Genomic DNA, 16,929 nt, shown 5'->3' with positions numbered 1-16,929 from the left:
GATCGCAAATGAAAGAAATGGAGGAAAGCAAAAGACTGAATATAGAGTTCAAAACCACGGTTATAAGGTTTTTCAAGAATTTCCTAGAAAAGGTGGATAAATTTAGCGAGACCCTCGAGGATATGGAAAAGGACGAACTAGAAATTAAAATACACTGACTGAAATAAATAATATTATACTGATACCTAATAGCAGACTAGAGGACTGCAAGAATCAAGTCAAAGATTTGAAATACAAAGAAGCAAAACACACTCAACCGGAAAAGCAAAAAGAAAAAAAGAATCCAAAAATTTGAAGATAGTGTAAGGAGCCTCTGGGACAACCTCAAGCATACCAATATCTGATTATGGGGGTGCCAGAAGAAGAGAGAGAGCAAGATACTGAACCTATTTGAAGAAATAATGACTGAAAACTTCCCCCACCTGGTGAAAGAAATAGACTTACAAGTCCAGGAAGCGCACAGAACCCCAAACAAAAGGAATCCAAAGAGGACCACACAAAGACACATCATAATTAAAATGCCAAGAGCAAAAGACAAAGAGAGAATATTAAAAGCAGTAAGAGAAAAACAGGTAATTACCTACAAGGAAGCACCCATACGATTGTCAGCTGATTTCTCAACAGAAACTATGCAGGCCAGATGGGAGTGGCAAGAAATATTCAAAGTGATGAATAGCAAGAACCTACAACCAAGATTACTCTCCCCAGCAAAGCTATCATTCAGAATTGAAGGTCAGATAAAGAGCTTCACAGATAAGAAAAAGCTAAAAGAGTTCATCAACACCAAACCAGTATTATATGAAATGCTGAAAGGTATTCTTTAAGAAGAGGAAGAAGAAGAAAAAGGTAAAGATAAAAATTATGAACAACAAATACATATCTATCAACAAGTGAATCTAAAAATCAAGTGAATAAAAAATCTGATGAACAGAATAAACTGGTGAATATAATAGAATCAGGGGCATAGAAAGGGAATGGACTTATAATTCTTGGGGGGAAAGGAGTGTGGGGGGTGCGGGAAGAGACTGGACAAAAATCGCACACCTATGGATGAGGACAGTGCGGGGGGGTGGTAAGGGTAGAGGGTGGGGTGGGAACCAGGTGGAGGGGAGCTATGGGGGGAAAAAAGAGGAACAATTGTAATAATCTGAACAATAAAGATTTATTAAATTTAAAAAATATATTATAATTCCCCTGAAATACCAACAGGCCTCATTTCAAGACCTAACCAAGGTGATTCTAAAACTCATAGAAAAATTAAGAAAAAAAATAACCAAGAAAAGCATAAAAAGAAGAGTCACAGGAAAACAATTTTGCAACTACTGTAATTAAGACAGGATGGTACTCATGTGTGAACAGACTGATCAATTGAATAGAAAAGGAATTCCGGAAATAGCTACAATGTAGGCAAATTTATTGTATTTTAGAGATGAAGTGCATCTAATTGTAGAGAAAACATGTTTATTTAGTAAATGGTCTTGGGACAACTGAGTAGCCTTGTAGAAAAACATTATTTTCTTCTTACATCTAAAGAAATTCCAGTTACATTAAACACTAAAATATAAAAATAAAATTTATAGAAGCCAATATAACAGTTATAGTTACATTGTTGGAGTAGAGTAGCTTTCTAAAATCTGACACAAAATCCTGGAGCCACTAAAATCAGAGTGATACACTAGATTTCCTAAAAATTTAAGAAGCAAACTCAATAACACAAAATCAATAAAGTCAGAAGACAATTGATCACCTGAGATATTTCCCATATATGTCAGGTATAAAATGTGAATTTTCATAATTTTTAAAGAATACATGCAAATGAACAGAGAATGACCAACAATGATGTTCCATACAGGCTGCAAAGATTATTCACTGTCATTCCAGGGGAGCCAGTCATATAGAAGTGAATCTCATACAGTTACTCAAGGCCACCCTAACCCACAGCCCAATAGAAATATGGTTAAAGGACATAAAAATTAATGCACAAAAAACAATTGGCTTGGCTCTTAAACATATATCCCAAATGACACCATACAAAGATATGCATTACAACATTGGTCTGTAATAGCACAGGATGGGGACAACCTATCTATCAACAGGGAGCAATCAAGAAATTAATGGTAATATTATGCCCATTAAATGGAATATTGTGTTGGCAATAAAAGGAAAAAGGCAGATCTGTCTATATTAGTATGAAATAATTTCCTATGTATCGTCTATCTATCTATCTATCTATCTATCTATCTATCTATCTATCATCTATCTATCATCATCTATTCATTCCTATTTATACGTAGATGAAAAAAGACTTAGAATAGGAATGTCATCATTCATGTGTGTGTTTCTATAGTTGTATTTCCACATGCTTGCCTATGCATTGAATATCTCCAGCAGGCTATACTAAAAATTGGAAATATCAGTTGCCTCTAGGAAAGTTGACTGAATGGCTGAGACAGTAGTAGAAGAGATACTTACATCTATCTCATGGTATACATTTTTGTTCCTTTTCCTTTTTTCCATGTACATACATATGATAAAAATACAAACAACAGAGCTCTGCTTATGCTGTCATCTATTTCAATTGAATAATTTAGACATAAGATATAGAATGGGTAGCTGTTGAGTAACAAGTATGAATCAGTTAGTAGGTGTATTTACCAAGGATTATCAAAGTAATGCAGCAATATACTATAGAAAATCTTTCTAAACCCAAATGCAACACCTTATATACAATGGAGGATAGGTAGTAAATATTTTAGACCCAGAAATTATCATGCAGTGAGTTAAATAACAGAATTGATTAGCATATAAATTTGAACCAAGGCAACCAAATGTGCCCTAACCCATACCTGGCTGGAAGAGTCCCAGGGAATAGACTGAGATTATGTTATTAACCCTGCTTCCTCCTCTGTGCATTCAGAACTTCTATTAGAGAGCATACTTTTTCACTTTGTTTCTACCAGAATTAATTTTTGTGGATTGGACCTCTGCTTCACTACTTACCAGGTGTGTGAACTTGATGAGTTTTGTTAACAACCTTAAGGCTCAGTTTCTCCATATATAAAATTGTAATAATTATAGTACCTATCTCTAGAGCAGTGGTTCTCAACCTTTTTAATGCTGCGACCCTTTAATACAGTTCCTCATGTTGTGGTGACCCCCAACCATAAAATTATTTTCATTGCTACTTCATAACTGTAATTTTGCTACTGTTAATGAATCATAATGTAAATATCTGTGTTTTCTGATGGTCTTAGGAGACCCTGCTAGCGGTTCTCAGCCTGTGGGTTGCGACATAATTTTATGGTTGGGGGTCACCACAACATGAGGAACTTTATTAAAGGGTTGCGGCATTAAAAAGGTTGAGAACCACTGTTCTAGAGTCATTACATGTAAAATGTAGAAATTTTACAGAAAGTATAATAAACATGGTAATAAACCCTTTATATGTTTTCTCCCTCCCACTTTCTTTCTGTCCTTCTATTTCTTTGTCTTTATGTCTGTCTTTCTTTTACTTGTATGTTGATCAATGTTTCCTATATTCCTTCTTTATTTCCTTCCTTTATTTATTTTTTTTGCTTCTTTTGTTTCCATTTTCTTTATATACTTATCTCTCTCCTGTATTATTCAAAAACATTTTGAGGAAATCCACAAATCAAATGGTATAGCCATTGTAGAAGAATTAATTCTCTGACATCTATGACTGCTTTGTGTGGGTAGGTTCTCGTGCAAAGTTATTCACTGATGATTGCCCTCGGTTCCAGAGCCCTATGATTTCACTGCTCTGTCATTTGAGTCAGCACTAATAACACATCTGTGCCTCTGGCCATGCTGTCCTGTCTTCTCTCTTTAGGAACAATTAGTTATCTGACAGTTTTGTCCACCAATGGACATCAGTCCTACCAAGGAGTCACCATTCCACCTATAACTTATATTTCACAGCTGGATCTTCCTGTATTTATCCAGAGCAGTTCACATAAACATGGCCATTAGAGGTTGAGGAAGGGCACATACTACAGAGATGTACTAATACTTAACAAAAGTAAGACATTATCCAATTACCCACTCATGCTCAGAAAGCAATTGCCTTGAAGCATAATCAGTTGAATCCATCAACACTTTTCCTACCTATCCTGTGACACAGTTGGGGCCCCAATAACTTCCTCTAAGACTTTTCTTATAAAAAAAATAGTATGTCCAAGATGGTAACACTACCTCCCATCCTGCCAAAGGCTGGTTTGTCTGTCCGTCTCCCCTGGGACCAGCTATATAATTTGTATTCACTCACATCTCAGCATTTGCTTAACAAGGTAAGCAAGCCCAACCCCCTCAGTTCCAATTTTAGGTTTCTCTGGAAACCTAATTTCTCTAGAAGTACCAGTCTGTGGACATACCTGGTCTGCAGAGGAACTCTGAGGATGCAAAGATGGGAGCGCAGGAAGTGAAGAGCTGTAGAGCAGAGAGAAGCTGCCTACGGAGACCTGCTTGGGGAGGGATGGGGCTCGTACCTTCTGGGGCAGGAATAGGGGGAGGGACGTTGACTGAGAGGATGAACAAAGCGATGGGCAATGAGGAATTTACAGTTTTCCAGTTCCGGTGATGGGATGCAGAGAATTTTAAAACACAAAAATGATTGTATTTTGCCAAAACCGGTTTGGCTCAGTGGATAGAGCGTCGGCCTGCGGACTGAAAGGTCCCAGGTTTGATTCCGGTCAAGGGCATGTAACTTGGTTGCGGGCACATCCCCAGTAGGAGGTGTGCAGGAGGCAGCTGATCGATGTTTCTCTCTCATCGATGTTTCTGACTATCTATCCCTCTTCCTTCCTCTCTGTAAAAAATCAATAAAATATATTAAAAAAAAAATGATTGTATTTTCAGATGGAATATATTCAGCTGAACTTTTCCCAGGGAAATAGAAAACAGATAACATTTTGTACATCATTTTTATCTCTTTTATTTAAAACCAAGTAATAAGGGACTAAAATTAATTAGAAGTATAAAGTTATTATGATGAAAATCATGTAATGGATTTCTAGACCAAATATTAAAAATAAACTGGATTATCTGCTATTTAAAATTTTGTTCCAGTTCATTTATTACAGAGAATAATGGGTAGAAAGAAAGATTCCTCTAAGAGTGGCAAGAATTCAAGGGTGTTGGAAACAACACCTAGTAATACTTTTAACACCCTTTCTAAGAGCTCATCATTGCATGGCCCTGCCAATAAGTGAGTGGATGTATAATCACATCTCCAAATTTGTTAACTGGCTATAGTGTTAACTTTATCGGGATTCTGAGAAGTATTTATTTCTAAATAGATTTGTTATTAAGTTTTGCTAATAGATTATTAATGCTTTGATAATATAGTGACAGTAAATTAATAGTAAATAATTGAATAATATATCTTGAGTCAAAGACATAAGCCACAGTAACCTAACAAATTCTATCATATATTTACTTATCCTTATTTTCTATGTTTAATTCTTTCACATAAAGTCTGCCAGAAATATGTCCAATCTTTTATGCTCATCAGACTCCCTGTTTAGATGGTTTTACTTGTCCACAATACTTTGCTTTTTTTAAAATCTCTGAAGAGGCTACTCTTCATCTGAGAGCTGTATTCTCTCAGATCACACTTCCCCTCGCCAGCCTCTTGTCTGACTCACAGCTGTCACACTCCTGATGGGCTCTGACAGGCTACCTGCTGGCTCTCGAAAATGGAGGAAACTTCTATCATATTTAACATTTAAACTATCCATGAGCATATTTTTTCTTGTTTATGTATTAAAGGCATGTCCAACTATACCAGCATTCCATTGATATTGTTAGATATGCCCATTGCCAGGCCTTCCTCCCAGCAATCTCAACAGGCAATTTCACATGATATGACTTGTGCAAGGAAATGTGCCACCCGTGTACCCTTGCTGCCACCTTATTCCACAGAACTCACTTAATTATACCCCCAAGTAATTGTGTTCTTAGTGTTCATGTACCACTTCTCAAATTGCCCCTCTTAAAATGGTTATCCTGCTACCACAGTGAAAATCTGTCCCATCCTCTCCTTCCTCTTCTTTGTCTGCTTGTTTGACAGTGACAGCTAGAAAGCTGTGCAGCATAATAAAATGACTTGTATTTCCCACTTATTAGTGATGTAGGTCAAATAACCTTCACTTTTCCCATCTGAAAATTGGGAATAATAATATCTATAGATGGGAACATTTGCACTGATTTAATGAGTTAATATACAGGTGGGCCTGACTGCTGCACAGTATAGTAGTGACAAGTACTGAGGCAAGGAAACCCATGGATTTTTAAAGTAAACTTAGCATAAAGAAAGCATCAGGGAGAATAGTCAGGACATGACTTTCATTGTCCATAGGAGAGATGAAGTCCTGTCTTAGTCTGTTTGGGCTGTTATAACAAAAAATACTATAAACTGGATGGCATATAAACAAAAAACTTTTTTTTTTTTTTTTTTTTTTTTTTTTTTTTTACAATTCTGAAAGCTGGGAGGTTCAAGATCACGGCTCCAGGATAGTCAGCATCTAGTGGTCTGGTGGAGGCCCACTTTCTGGTTTATAGACTGCATCATTTTGCTATGTCTTCACATGGCAGAGCTTAGGGATCTCTTTGGTGTCCCTTTTATAAGGGCACTGATTCCATTCATGCTGACTCCATTATCATGACACTATTACAGATCTCCCCATTTCCCTTCCCCCTCTTTGCCCACTTCCACCCAGCACACACACCCCTCCCCACCCCCCTTCCCCTCTGGCCCTTAGCACACTATTATCTGTGTCCATGGGCTATGCATATATGTTCTTTGGCTAATCCCTTCACCTTCCTTTTTTATTTCTAATCCTCACCAGAGGATATTTTTTCCATTGCTTTTCAGAGACAGTCATAGGCAGGGATGGAGGGAAGTGGTGAGGGAAGGAGGGAGCGGGTGAGAGAGAGAGAGTGAGAGGCATTGAAGTGAGAGAGACACATCGACTGGTTGCTTCCTGCAAGCTCCCCAATGGAGGACAGGGAGTGAACCCCCAACCCAGGTACATGCCCTTGACTGGGAATCAAACCTGAGACCCTTCAGTGCGTGGGAGACCCTAACCACTGGGTATAGGGCTCCTTCACCTTCTTTCAGTCCCCTCCACACCTCTCCCTTCTGACAGCAGAAGGGAGATGTATCCATGCCTCTGGACATATTTTGGTCATCAGTATATTTTATTAATTAGATTCAACATATAAGGTGTCCCCAAAAATATATGCACACTTTGAATGATTATAAAGTCAGTATTTATTAACATACAATTCATTTTCAAAATTTAAACAAATCTATAGAAATGAATGTTTTTCTTTTTTGTCAACGCTCAAAAATGTCAATGCAAAAATATGCTATTTTCAAGCAGATGACCATTCTGGTCCAGGCATTGCTGATAATGGGAAGCAATGGAATTGTGAACATCAAGAATCATTTTGCTCCATAGTTGTGCGCCTTGAATTCAACTGTTGCTGGTTTTGTACCATAAACTTTATCTTTTTTGTATCACCACAAAAAAAAGTCTAGTGGCACTTTAGGATAAATTTTCTTTGTTCAAAGCTTAGTCTGACTTCACCCATTATTTCAAATCAGTTAAACTTGAAAAGGCATGAAAATTAAGTGAGTTACCAGCTGTTAAAGTGTGTATACATTTTTTGGGGACACCCTATATAAGTGAGATTATATGGTATTTATCTTTCTCTAACTGGTTTATTTCACTTAGCATAATATTCTCTGGGTCCATCCATGTTGCCACAAAAGGTAAGATTTCCTTCTTTTTTATGACTATGTAGTATTCCATTATGTAAATGTACCACAGCTTTTTTTTATCCACTCATCTCTGGGGCCATCCATGTTGCCACAAAAGGTAAGATTTCCTTCTTTTTTATGACTATGTAGTATTCCATTATGTAAATGTACCACAGCTTTTTTTTATCCACTCATCTACTGATGGGCACTTGAGCTGCTTCCATATCTTATCTATTGTAAATAACACTGCTATGAACATAGAGATACATATATTCTTTTTAATTGGTATTTTAGGATTGTTAGAATATATTCCCATAAATGTGATTGCTGGGTCAAAAAGTAGTTTCATTTTTTATTTTTTGAGAAAACTCCATACTGTGTTGCACAGTGGCTGCACCAATCTGCATTCCTACCAACAGTGCACAAGGGTTGCCTTTTCTCCACATCCTTAACAGCACTTGTTCTGACAGGTAAGAGGTAATATCTCATTGTGGTTTTAATTTGCATCTCTCTGATGATTAGTAATGTTGAACATCTTTTCATATATCTATCAGCCATCTGCATGTCTTCTTTGGAGAAGTGTCCATTCAGATACTTTATCCAGTTTTTAATTGTATTGTTTGTCTTCCTGGTATTGAGTAGTACGTGTTCTTATATTTTTGGCAATTAACCCCATATCAGATGTGTCATTGGCAAATATGTTCTCCCATTCAGTGGGTTCCCTTTACATTTTGTTGATGATTTCTTTTGCTGTGTAGAAGCTTTTTACTTTGATGTAGCCCCATTTGTTTATTTTTTCCTTTGTTTCCCTTGCCTGAGGAGATATATCAGCAAAAATATTGCTATGAGAGATGCCCAAGATTTTACTGCCTATGTTTTTTTTCTATGATTTTTATGGCATACTTTTATACTTTATGCACTTTTCTGTGCATTTGTAATTTTCCAGATAAAACTAGTTTAAAAATTGCTTTTAGTAATATGGTCCCTGTTGCAGAAGCAAGATGGGGAGCAGAACAGAAGTGTGCTGCTCCTTATCCCCATGCAGCACTGAGCTCTGGATTGGGCTTCAGGCAAATGATTGAGGGCTGAGCGAGGTCTCAGAGGGGAAGAGAGCAGAGAGTGGTTCTTGCAGGGAAGGGAGCAGAGCTCTAGGCTCTTTTCTGGGTCCTATTTTTAATCTCCAGAGGAAGCCTGCTGGGTCTCTGTCCGGTACCACTGTCTCACAGCAGTGCGTGCTTAATATCTACTCTGTTTCCAAGAGCCCTGCTCTGTCTACCCACCCTCCCACCACAAGTTCTCTGGACACAAAACAGGACTCAGTTAAAAACCCCTCAGCCAGCACTGTGATCTCTCTTGGAAGCATCTTCCTATCAGATAGGCCCCACCTTCCCTACTGCATCAAAAAGGTATACCTGCATCCCTTGGCTTGGATGTAAGTTGAGGCAAATTCTCTCAGTTTGGGCCCTACATTAAGGCCATTTTTCTCCACTCCACAGTTCTTTTCTCCCCAGAGACAAAGGAAAAAGAAAATAACTCCTGCTGTGGCTGTTGGAAATCATCAGCAAACTCCCCCAACTGGGCCCTTCTGTTTTAAAATTTGGCTAGCAATCCCCTTAGCAACATAATTTACTGGGGAGAGAGCCATTCTCGCTGAAATGATAATGTGATGTTTCCTTGCACAAATTCATGATCAAGAAAATCTAAGACTGTTTTGGAGTGAGGGAATCTGTGGTAGAAATGTTTATTATTTTATAACTGTTTTCAAGCTTGAGTTCTGGATATTTCTTTAAATTATTCTATAATTATTTATTGAAGGAATATCTTACATGGTAAAAATGATATTGATTACTCTGGGGATGTAAAGATGAGTAGGTAAAGTCTCTTTCTGTCTCTAAGGAAATATGTATTAGGTGGGATGAGCAAGATACAAAAAACAAGAACAAAAATAGAAAATGAAAGAAACTTCCTTCAAAGGAAGGAGAGATGGCATTAATATAGGAAAAGGCATGTGGTAGGGAACAAGTGCTTTATTGATCAGCAGAGAAGTTTCCATGTAGAGGAAACAGTGCAAGTAAGGGCACAAAAGCGAGGAATATGGGGTAAGGTCTGGCATGCCTGGAGTACAGTGTATGTGTATGAAAGCCTTGGGTAATACTAGTGAAAGCCCTAGGACCAGATCATGCAATGTATTGAAAGTCCAACTTAAGAGCTTGGTCTTGTGCCGGAATGCAGCATAGGTTCACTGAAGGTTTTGGATAGAAGATAGTGAATATTGTTTGGATATGACTTATTTCTTCCTTTATGTCTATGTATCTGGGATGTAATAGTTGTACTTTTCCTTTCTTATTTTGTTTAATTATATATCTTTTCTCATCCTTTCATATTTATTTTTCCAATCCTTTTTTTAAAGGAAGTGAAATATATGTTGGCTACTGGTTGGCCAACAATAGAAATACATCTAGCATCCCTTCAGACTCTTGATTTGAGAAAAATATACTCCAGGTTCCTTGAAAAAGTGGTTGATTCTAGAACTGGAGCATGGGAAACCCAAGATAGTTATGGAAAATCCAATAGTTCTAGAATTAATAAAATATAATTCACACACTTCAAGATTCAGAATTCAGGAACTCTTGGCTATTTTGGAAGATTGTGTGTTTTAGATTTTTGCTTGTGATAGTTTGTTCTCCTTACTCTACCTAGAATTCTGTTTCATCTAATTTAAATACTGTTTATTTCAAAATAATTTAGATTTATGTATAAAAATACAGAGAGTTTCTATTTACTCTTCACTCAACTTCCCCTAAAGTTAACATCTTGTAAATCATAACACAATTATCAATACTATTTTCTAAATTACATACTTCATTTTATTTTTACCAGTTCTCAATTAATGTCATTTTTTTAATGTCTCATGATTAAATCTAGGATCCTTAATGCATTTAGTGGTCATCTCTTTAGTTAGGTTCCTTGGGTACCTGACAGTTTCTCAGTCATTCCTTCATTTTCGTGAACTTCAGAGTTTTGAAGTCTAATGCTCAGGTATTTTGTAGAATGTTTGTCATTTGGGTTTGTCTGGATTTTTTCTTAATTAGGTCTAGGTTATGCATTTCTAGGTTTGCCTTTGTAGTAGTGATGTGGCTTTGTTAGTGCAATCGAACAGGGGTTCCATAATCTTGATAGGATTTAACAGTTATGTTAACCATGATCACTTGGTTAAGTTGGTGTATTCATAAAGGTACTAAATTTTCTTTCTTAATTAGTAAATATTTGGAGGAAATGCTTTGAGACTCAGCAAATATCTTTTTTCTTCTTAAACTTTCATCAGTAGATCTTATTATTCTAATGGTTATATTCTATTTTCTTAGTTCTTTCTATATTTATTACTTGGAATGCTTCTATTAGGAAGAGCTATTCCTGCTTCCCCTTTATTGCATCGATCATTTATTTATGTCAGTAAGGACTTATGGATATTTATTATTTTACTAGAGGCCTGGTGCATGAAATTTGTGCACAGGACGGGGGAGTCCCTCAGCCTGGCCTGCACCCTCTCGCAATCCGGGACCCCTTGGGGGATGTCCGACTGCTGGTTTAGGAACCTGTGGGTCGTGAACTGCTAGCAAGGTCGCCTAAGACCATCGGAAAACACAGATATTTACATTATGATTCATAACAGTAGCAAAATTACAGTTATGAAGTAGCAACAAAAATAATTTTATGGTTGGGGGTCACCACAACATGAGGAACTGTATTAAAGTGTTGTGGCATTAGAAAGGTTGAGAACCACTGTTATAGATTATAATCCAATACTATTCTTTTTGCTCAAATTTTTTTCTATTTTAGATTCAAGTCCTCTTTCATTGTTGCCTCCTGTGTGGTTTTCATCCTCTCCCTCCTTTGTTGAACACTTCCTTACTTTCTAGACTCTTAGGTGCTCCAGCCTTATCTTGGATTTTCCTTGCCTCAGCTCTGGAATCAATCACTTCTCTAAGAAGCCTGATTCCTTTTATTGGAAAATCATATTTATAAACCAAGATCTTAGATACTACATGTGCATACTGCTATTGAGGTATTAATGCTTTGTGCAGACAAGGCTAAGAAATGTCTATATATCTACCAAGCCATGTACAGATATACACATATATTTATTTATGTGTCAATCTATCTGACTAGATATTAAAAAATACTTCCTTCTCCAAAAGAAAAATAAAACTCCACGAGTTCACACTGATACCTCTAATTCTAATCTAATATCCCAGGGTTCAATCTAGCAATTCACCTTTACTTATTTGTAACTATTTCAACAGTGAGAAACCTGGCTATCAATATCTATAATGTATTTTCCTATTGTTTAACCTAGTATACAAATAAAGTAATTTCAGAATTATTAACTCATACTACTGTGAGAAAACAAGTTACCACAGTGTTTGTGTTACCACAAGTTACCGTTACCACAAGTTACCATTCTTTCTTGTTTTTAGTATTATGATATTCAGTCAAATCAATGATTTTCAAGGTCACTAAGTCAACTCATTTCTTCCCAATCACTTTGGTGTGGTTATGTCATTTATTTGAATTACAGTTAGTTGCATTTGCCACACTCTGCATTCCATCTGTAGTTCTTTTCACAGCCTGGTAGATAATTTAAAAGTTGCCTGCATAAAGTTTAGTCTTGATGGTATATAGTTTTTTTTGTTTGTTTGTTTGTTTTTTACTTATCTTCTTGTTCGTGGGTTAATTTAGCATTTTTGTCATTTAATGACATTATAATTCTTTAAAAATGTTTTTTAGTGCTTGTCCTTTGGTTTAAACTATACTAGTATAGTATATATTTAAGTAATCATAGCCTACCTTCATGTACTGCTTCACCTGTGATATTAAGACCTTTTATTAACATATTAATAAACTCTTGCAACTCATCTTTTGTGCTATTTCATACCCCTCTCACAGTGGCTGCTGTGCCCTTCCCTAGTTGTGCACCAAAGAGGAGACTTTTCTATGAACTTTCTTAATGTTTTCTATATGTGTGTGTCTGCCTCTATTTTGCATCTGTATACATACCTCTGCTATCCCTGTAAGTTTGCAAGCTATTTGTGAGGGGTCTCACCACATGGCAGTTATAATATACTAGAGGCCTGGTGCATGAAATTCATGCACAGGGGGAGGAGTCGTGAATAAAAGGGGGGTACCCTCAGCCCAGTCTGCACCCTCTCTAATCTGGGACTCTTTGGGGGATGTCTGATTGCCGGATGTCTCCGTGATTGGGCCTAAACTGGCAGTCGGACATCCCTCTCACAATCCTGGACCACTGGCTCCTAATCGCTCACCTGCCTGCCTGCCTGGTCACCCCTAACTTCCCCCCACTGGCCTGGTGGCCTCTTACTGCCCCCCTCTGCTGGCCTGGTCTCCCCTAACTTCCCCCTGCCAGCCTGGTTGCCCCAAATACCCCCCCTGCTGGCCTGGTCACCCCCAACTGCCTTCCCCCCCTGCCGGCCTGGTCACCCCATGCAGCCTGTTTGTTTGGTCATTCAGTCATCCCTCACTAACCCCACTGCTGTCCTGGTTGCCCCACGCAGCCTGCTTGCTCAGTCGTTTGGTTGTCCCTCACTAACCCCCCTGCCGGCCTGGTCATAGGCAGCCATTTGTGAAGGCGTGAGGATTAATTTGCATATTACCTCTTTATTATATAGGATTGTGTGACTAAATATTGAGGTTTTACAATTGGTGTTAGGAAGAGGCAACACACATTTTTTAGTACCATAGTTATTATTTTATTTTTTAGGGTAAGACAATGGAAATCCAGTGACTAAAGAATAAGTGAGTGCTCCTTGGTATGAAATGAGAAATTTCAGTAATACCTACAGAACTATGGAATCTGTATTTCACAATATTTAGTCTGATTATATTTTTCCATCTTATTTTGAAATAACTTTTATGTATGTTTTCTAACACTGATGATATATTTCAATTTCCTTGCTATTTTCAATTGTTTGTTGTTCAAATTTCCTCAAAACAACCTGTATCCTATTTTATCTTTTATATGCCAGCTGTTATGTATTTCACTTTGGTAGCTGTCATCATTTTATTTGTGTAAAATACAATTATACAGTTTTTATGTAGAAAATAAGTCTTTTGATTTGAGTTATATCTGTGTTAAATTTCTTTCCAGCAACATAGTTAAAATACAATGTAATTATAAGATTTTGGATTTTTAGTATATATGTTTTCTTTCTATAACACTTGAAAATAATTAATATAAATCTTGAATATAAAAGGCATTTCTGCTATGGGTGGGAATCAGTGGGGGTGTAGGCTTCCATTTGACAAGAGAAAGAAGAGTTTTATCTTCATACATTTACACTTAATGTTTCCTAATCCGGGGTTTGATCGATTCATATATGTATTTTAATTAAGCCTCAATGGGCTGGGAATAAGATTGGATTTTGCTAATTTATTTTAATAGTAAAACTCAAGTTTACTTCTCTGTTTTCTCATATGACAAAGGCAGAAAAATAAGAGCAACTATAAGAGCAACTCCAGTGACCTGAAATTAGAAGGGAGTTAGAACTTGGTTCATTTTAGTAGCATGAACTTGAGAGATTCACAAAGGGTCTAAAAGATAGGTTTACACTTGTCTAAATGATATGTTCATATATTTTTTACATTGACATGTGTAATAATATGTCAGCAGAGATTTATGATCAAAGAAAACAGGTAGAAACAAAAGAGCTGAGCAAAGGCCTTTCTTACACTCCAGGGTTATTTGAATAAATAACATTTTTCCTGCGTATGTAAATATAGATATTGACTATAGAAAAGCAAACAAGGAAACATCAGCCACAAAAATTGTGCTTGCCACAATAGTTTTTAGCACAATAATACTATTAAAATACTATAACAATGGAATTCCTGCTGATTTCTTGTTTTGAGGCAACATTGCCTTCACAACCTCAAAAGATAGTTCAAGACTACAGGACCAGGGATTTTCATGATTAATTTTGAGATGAGACAATCACTAAATCAACACTGGCTGTAATTTTAATTTTATATATAAACCAAATTGTACTACATACCAAAAAAAAATTGTGAGACTAACTTTTAACACTTGGAAGTCTGTGTGTTCCACAAGTAATTTTGAGGTGATAAAAGGATTTTGCAAATCCTATGAAATGAAAAATGCATTTCCAACTGCTCCTAGGATGACCAAAAATCTCGCATGTAAGATGTGTCTTGTAGATACTTAAGATTGTTGTATTGGGGAGGACCTTAATGATACAAGTGGCAGTTTTTATTGAACTTGGCTTTTTGAAAAATCCAGCTGCTGCTATTGCTGCAGTACAAACTGCATTAATTATATAGGTTACCTACTCATCATGCTACATAACATTTAAGGAGCCACACACAAGCACACTTGATGGTATACTTTATGCCTAAAATGAATCTGAAGATTATAGAAAATTTGTTGTGTATATTAGTCAGTATTCAATGTAGGTAAAAGTAACCCTCAGGGAATTAGGTGTATATAAAAATTAAGTAAATAGGAACAAGATCTAGGCTGGGTCTACACTAATGATTTTTAGAATGCTGCATAACTTACTTGCCATAGTTGTTATTCCCTTTGAGACTGCAATTGAAATTTTTGATTTCAAGAACACTTAGCTATAACTATGATGCCAGAATTAGGAAGTCACTGGTGCAACTTTCTCTCAATACTTATAAACTGACTGGTTATATATACATATGATATAGGAATATCCTATGTCTCTATAACCTTATTTGCTTATTAAAACCAGCCAAACTGTCAGGAAGATGGGTTGAATTGTATGTTTCCTAAAAAAGTAGATTGAAGTCCAATTAAAGGGCATTTGAAGTCAAAATGTAATCTTATTTGGAAATAGGGTCTTTGCAGATGTAGTCAAGATGAGGTCATTAGGGTGGGTCCTAATCCAACATAATTAGTGTCTATCAAAAGGAAATGTTTTATTTTTAAATATATTTTTAAAATTTATTTCAGAGAGGAAGGGAGAGGGAGAGAGAGATAGGACCATCAATGAAGAGATAGAATCATTGATAGGCCACTTGCTGCATGCCCCCTACTGGGGATTGAGCCTGCAATCAGGCATGTGTCCTGACTGGGAATGGAACCATTATCTCCTAGTTCATAGGTCAATGCTCAACCACTGAATCAAACCAATCGGGTTCAAAAGAGAATGTTTGTTTGTTTGTTTATTTTTTTTTAAATGGGAGACATGCCTCCTCACTCCTCACTGGGGACAGACCTCGTTGCTGGGACAGCCGGCATCTCTCTCTTTGACCCTTCTTTGCTTGACTTTCTGAAATATCAGACACTATGGGGAATTTTCAGTCATCTTATTTTATTTTATATTTAAATATATTTTTCTTGATTTCAGAGAGGAAGGAAGAGAAGGATAGAAACACATTGATGAAAGAGAATCATCACTACCCCTAATGGGGATCAAGCCCGCAATCCGGGCATGTGCCCTTGACTGAAATTGAACCCGGGACCCTTCAGTCCACAGGCTAACACTCTATCCATTGAGCCAAACCAGCTAGGGCTTGAAAGGGAATGTTTAGCTACAGAGACACACATGCACAGAAGGAAAACAATGGAAGCGACACAGGAAGAATGCCATGTGAGGATCAAGGCAGAGATCAGATTGATGCTTCTGTAAACCAAGGGACACTGAGAATTGACAGTAACTACCAGAATTAGAAAGAGTCAGGAAAAGATTCTCCCCTACAGCCTTCAGAAGGATCATGATCTTGTCCACACATTGATTTTGGACTCTGAGACCTCCAGAAATGTGAGATAATACATTTTTGTTCCTTTAAGCCACTCAGTTTTTGGTACTGTTGCACAGCCCTAGGAAACCGATGCAATGGCCTATACCTGTACTTTGTCTTGAAATTGCATTTGATTATGGAACCTTATTTGCATCCAGAATCCTTGCTACAAGATGTCTGTAAAACGAAATGTATAGCATCCCACCCTTTGCTGTATAGTAAGACATTCTAGTATGAGTCTGGAAAGGATGCTGAGTGATTTAATTCATACTTTAATTCACCTTAGCCTGAACGGTGGAACAAACGAACAACTGAATAATCAGTCGCTATGATGTGCACTGACC

The sequence above is a fragment of the Plecotus auritus genome (genome assembly GCF_963455305.1).
Source record: "Plecotus auritus genome assembly, chromosome: 2".
In the NCBI taxonomy this organism is placed as follows: domain Eukaryota; kingdom Metazoa; phylum Chordata; class Mammalia; order Chiroptera; family Vespertilionidae; genus Plecotus; species Plecotus auritus.
The sequence above is the reverse complement of the archived record's forward strand: the minus strand, read 5'-3'. Positions refer to the sequence as shown.